General features: G+C 37.5%; 1 pseudogene; it reads left to right on the forward strand.

The window, feature by feature from the left end:
* The first annotated feature begins 7 nt into the window (after nt 1–7).
* LOC102858504 lies at nt 8–1,915 on the forward strand (annotated as a pseudogene).
* Nucleotides 1,916–5,921: the final 4,006 nt, after the last annotated feature.

Raw genomic sequence — 5,921 nt, forward strand, 5'->3', positions numbered from 1 at the left:
TTTGATCTTCCTCTATGTGGTTGATACTTGTATGGAGGATGAAGATTTACAAGCCCTCAAGGAATCCATGCAGATGTCTTTAAGTCTTTTACCACCAACAGCTTTGGTTGGACTTAATACTTTTGGAAGAATGGTACAGGTTCATGAACTTGGATGTGAGGGCATTTCAAAAAGCTATGTCTTCAGGGGAACAAAAGATCTGTCTGCCAAACAACTACAGGAAATGCTTAGCCTCTCAAAGGTACCTGTTACTCAAGCAACACGTGGTCCTCAAGTGCAGCAGCCACCCCCTTCCAATAGATTCTCACAGCCCGCACAGAAAATAGACATGAATCTCACAGATCTTCTGGGAGAACTTCAGTGAGACCCTTGGCCTGTCCCACAGGGAAAGAGACCTTTGCGCTCCTCTGGTGTGGCACTTTCCATAGCTGTGGGGTTGCTTGAGTGTACTTTTCCCAACACGGGTGCTCATATTATGATGTTCATTGGTGGTCCAGCTATTCAGGGTCCTGGAATGGTAGTTGGAAATGAACTGAAGACACCTATACAATCATGGCATGACTTTGAAAAAGACAATTCTAAATATGTAAAAAAGGCAACCAAGCATTTTGAAGCATTGGCTAATAGAGCTGCTACAACTGGTCATGTTATTGATAACTATGCATGTGCATTAGATCAGGCAGGCCTCCTGGAAATGAAATGCTGCCCCAACCTTACTGGAGGGTACATGGTAATGGGTGATTCTTTCAACACTTCCTTATTCAAGCAAACATTTCAAAGAGTCTTTACTAAAGATATGCATGGATAATTTAAGATGGGCTTTGGTGGTACATTGGAAATAAAGACCTCAAGAGAAATAAAGATTTCAGGAGCTATTGGACCCTGTGCATCTCTCAATTCTAAAGGACCCTGTGTGTCTGTAAATGAGATAGGAACAGGTGGCACATGTCAATGGAAGATCTGTGGACTCAGTCCCACCACAACATTAGTTGTGAATTTTGAAGTTGTCAATCAGCATAATGCTCCAATTCCTCAGGGAGGGCGTGGTGCAATCCAGTTTGTGACTCAGTATCAGCATTCAAGTGGACAGAGACATATCTGAGTGACCACTATTGCTAGGAACTGGGCAGATGCTCAAACTCAAATCCAGAACATTGCTGCATCTTTTGACCAGGAGGCAGCTGCTATTCTTATGGCCCACCTGGCAATATACAGAGCAGAAACAGAGGAAGGACCAGATGTCCTCAGATGGCTAGATAGACAACTTATTCAACTGTGTCAGAAATTTCGAGAGTTTCACAAAGATGATCCAAGTTCCTTCAGATTTTCAGAAACATTCTCCCTTTATCCACAGTTTATGTTTCATTTAAGAAGATCGCCTTTCTTGCAAGTATTTAACAATAGTCCAGATGAGAGTTCTTATTACCGTCACCATTTTATGCATCAAGATTTGACTCAATCTCTAATCATGATTCAGCCCATTCTCTATGCATATTCTTTTAGTGGACTACCAGAGCCTGTTCTTCTTGATAGCAGCAGCATTCTTGCCGATTATATTCTTCTCATGGACACCTTCTTCCAGATCCTAATTTATCATGGTGAGACTATAGCACAGTGGCGCAAATCAGGATACCAGGACATGCCAGAGTATGAAAACTTCCGTCACCTTCTGCAAGCCCCATTAGACAATGCACAGGAGATTCTTCATTCCAGATTTCTAATGCCAAGATACATCGACACTGAACACGGGGGCAGCCAGGCCCGTTTCCTGCTTTCTAAAGTCAACCCTTCACAGACTTGTAACAATATGTATGCCTGGGCACAGGAGTCTGGGGCACCCATTCTCACAGATGATGTTAGTTTACAAGTGTTCATGTATCATCTGAAGAAACTTGCTGTTTCAAGTGCTGCTTGAATTTACTAAATATATTTAAGGACACTAAAAAACATGGAATAATGTTTTAATTTCATTATTATTTCTTTTCCATTTCATCTGTGAAAGCCAACAGAAATAGACTCTTTTGTGTTAGCATGGTTTGAGATAATTTATAGGAAAATGCTCACATTTGTAGATTTAGCTGCAGTTTGAGAGCAATATGAACAAATTTGCTTGCCACAGTATTATATCTGGGTTTGGAAATTTGCCGTCTTTATAATTTTGTTATATTTAAGAGTTAAGTAGAGTCTGCCTTATACTGCAGAAACGTAACTAATTTGTTTATTGCAAATAAATCTAAAGTGGCACTGAAAAAAAAAGAAAGAAAAAATATTGCACTGAGTGATACTTCTGCCAAGGAACTCTTTACAATGTGAATGAAGATTAGTGTGAAACACAATGGATACAAACTTTGTAAGAAACCAACAACAACAGCAACAACAAAAACAAAAACAAACCACACAAAAAGGAATATCACTTTGAAGATTAAAGGTGCAACTTATCCAAATTGTGCTATATTCACTCATATGCATGTAAAAGTTGGAAAATGAATAAAGAATATGTGAGAAAAAAATTATATTTTTCAATTGAGATGTTGATGAAGAATATTGTATTTTCTGTGGTCTGTAAAAATGAACAAATAAATATTTCTAGCAAGTGCAACCAGAATACTCTTTACAAGTGAAGATGATGAGTCTCACATATTTATGTACATTGTTAGGTGGGGCTAGCTACCTCTGGAGAGATACTGTGCTTGATAAAGTAGATTGCTAGTGAAGAAGCAAAAGACTCACAACCAATGGCCTGACATGATAGCTTTAACTAGAGGCTTAAGCACAGAAGTGTGAGGATGATGTAGCAGTTGGTAGTTACCTCATCAGCATCCACCCTAATGATGTGGATTGAATAAAGCTTTCAGCTAATAAAGGATCTTAATTTTCTCATGCAGCATGACTCCAAATGCAGAGGAGCAGCTGCAAACACACTTCAGATAGAGGCTTACTTTACTCAACGTGCATCCATGTACCACATTCCAGTTGGGGTAAGCAGCCTATAATTCTTGCTTACTTCTTATCATTAGAGATAATAGATTTTAAAAGTGCACAGTTTTCAGTATTCAAATTGGCTTACTTCATTTTGACCCAGTTTTCTTATTTGCCTTACTGTTAAGTAATAGGATGTTTTTTATAAACAACTGGTTTGATTTTACTCTTACAGACAAAATGAATCTTAAAGCTATTTTTTTTCTTCTGTTGGCTGTTTGACAGTTAATAGTTAAATCTGTTGACTCTCTCTAGCAAGTATATGAAATTTCACAGCAAAACTCGTGTGCTTCTATCTCATTCCCAGGAGGCAGCATAGTGAATTATTAAGAGTATGTGTTCTGGACACAGACAACTTGGATTCAGATCTAATGGTTAACTAGTAACGAGACCTTGGACATGTTAAACTTTTCAGTTTCCTTAGAAACCCTCAAAGAGGGTATCTGATTAAATAAAATAAAAGATCTAAAGCACTTACAACAGTGCCAGAGTCATAGAAAGAATGAAATAAGTGTTAGATATTATCCTTGGCTCCATTATGCTTTCTTACATTATTTGTTATTTGCCTCATGGTTTATTACTCCTTTTGTTTATTGAAATATTGTTAACATATGGAGTAGTTTTTTTTTAAAAATCTCATACCAATGAAGGAATTTTTCTTTTACTTTTGAAATTGAAGAGCGAAATGGAGTGGGGGGGCAGGGAGAAAAGTGCAACAATGAATGAATGGAAATCCAAAAGCTCTGTAAATGTTCATTAAAATTAAATATAATAAAAAAATAAAATAAAAAAGAATACGTGAACACAATAAAACTTCAGATGGCATTAAAGAAACAGTGGGAGACAGGCAAAAAAAATATACTTTCTTTTAGGGTCTTAATGGAGATGAAGTTGGAGAGGGTCAGATTATTGTTATTGCTGTTGATGTTAGGTGCCATCCAGTCAAGTCCAACCCACAGTGATCCTATGAACAACAGATCTGAACCCTGTCCTGTCCTGTGCCATCCTCACACTTCCTGACAGACAAAAGCCCATTACAGCATGCCACTGTGTCAATTCATTTGTTGAGGGTCTTCCTCTCCTTTGCTGACCCTCTGCCTTCTGAGTTTCTTGTGTCTCTCTAAGAAACAGGCTCTCCTAGCAGCATGCCCAAAATATGTTAGGCACAACATTATCATCTTTGCCTCTAACGAGCGATCTGGCTGCACTCTCTCCAAGACATATATTTGTTTTTTGGGGGTAGACCATGGGATGTTTAGTCCTATTCTCCATCACCACAGCTCAAAGCAAGTGATCAGAAAAACCATGATCTAAATCAGACACACCTTAATCCTCAAACTGACATCATTACTCCTCCATAATTTGGAGAGATCTTTAACTGCAGACTTTCCCAGTGCAATACATCTCCTGATTTCCTGACTGCTAGTACCACGGGTGTTGATTCTGGATCCAAATAAGATGTAGTTGTTGGTAGTTTCATTCTGTCCTCCATCTATCATGATGTTGTCTATATATTTAGTGGTAAACATATTTGTTTTCTTGACATTAAGATGCAATCCCTATTGAAGGCTGTATTCTTTTGATCTTCTGGAACAAGTGTTTCAAGTCCTCTTCACTTTCAGAAAGCAAAATTGTGTCATCTGCATAATGCAGGTTATTGATGAGTATTCCTCTGATTTTGATTCCACATTCTTCATAGTGTCTGTTTTCTTGAATAATTTGCTCAGGTTGCAGATTGACTAGGTATGGAGAGAGAATACAACCCTGACATACTCCCTTCTTCATTTTAAACCATGTAGTTTTCGCTAGCTCTGTTCACAGAACAGCTCTTTGTCTAGGTATAGCTTTCTCATGAGCACAATTAAGTGCTCTGGGATTCTCATTCTTCCCAGTTTTAGCCACAGCTTATATGATCCACACAGTAAAATGTCTTTTCATAGTCAATAAAGCAAAAATAGATGTTCTTCTGGTATTCTTTACTTTCAGCAAGGATCCATCTGACATCAGCAATAATTTCCATATGGTATCAACAAAAAATAAAATAAAACAATGAAAGAATGGAAAGTATGTCTTTTTTATTTGATTAACAGTCAGTTGTGGGATCTTTGGCTTTTTGATGTGATTAATATTCAGTTGTTGACTGGAATTCTCTTGTTTAACCACATAGGACCTGGTGGGTGTGCCTTTGTGATTAAAAGTTAGTTGAGCTCTTGGGCCTGTGGCCATGGTCCAGGTGTGAAAACTCATTTACTGTTAGAGATACAAGCTAAGTTGTCAGTTTTTATGTTTGAGGAGAACATTGTTCTAATCAGTACAACATTTGTCTGTCAGTTTGCTGTACTGAGATAACTTGCCAGTTTCTGTGATACTGAAAGCTATGCCACCAGTGTATCAAATGCCCGAAGGATTACACATGGTGGACACATTTTAGTAGAACTAGATTAAGATAGACTAGAAAACAGGATTGGCCATTTACTTCTTAAAAGCAGTCCTCTGAAAACCCTGTGAACAGTAGAGGAACACAGATAGTTACAGTATTAACAGTAGCCCTAGAATGCAAGTCAGTCAAAATGAGGAAAAACAGTGGCAAATATATTTTAAATTGGAACATGTAATGTGTGTGCCTTGGAAAGCTGAAAAAGTAGAAATTGTGAAAAATAAAGCACATGAACATCAATATTCTAGGCATTAGTGAAATGAGATGGATTTGCATTGACCACTTTAAATCAGACAATCACATGATATACTATGCTGAGAATAAAAAAAAAAAGAAGAAAAATGGTGTTGCATTCATAATAAAAAAGTCAATTTCAAGTTATATCCTGAAACACAATACTGTGAGTGAGAGGATATTGTCTATATGTATACAAGGAAACCTATTAAAACTACTATTATTCAAATACATATACTTGCATCTACAGCCAAAGAGGAAAAAATTGAAA

The sequence above is a fragment of the Elephantulus edwardii genome, unplaced genomic scaffold, assembly GCF_000299155.1.
Source record: "Elephantulus edwardii isolate Elephantulus edwardi_28Jun2011 unplaced genomic scaffold, EleEdw1.0 scaffold00079, whole genome shotgun sequence".
In the NCBI taxonomy this organism is placed as follows: Eukaryota; Metazoa; Chordata; class Mammalia; order Macroscelidea; family Macroscelididae; genus Elephantulus; species Elephantulus edwardii.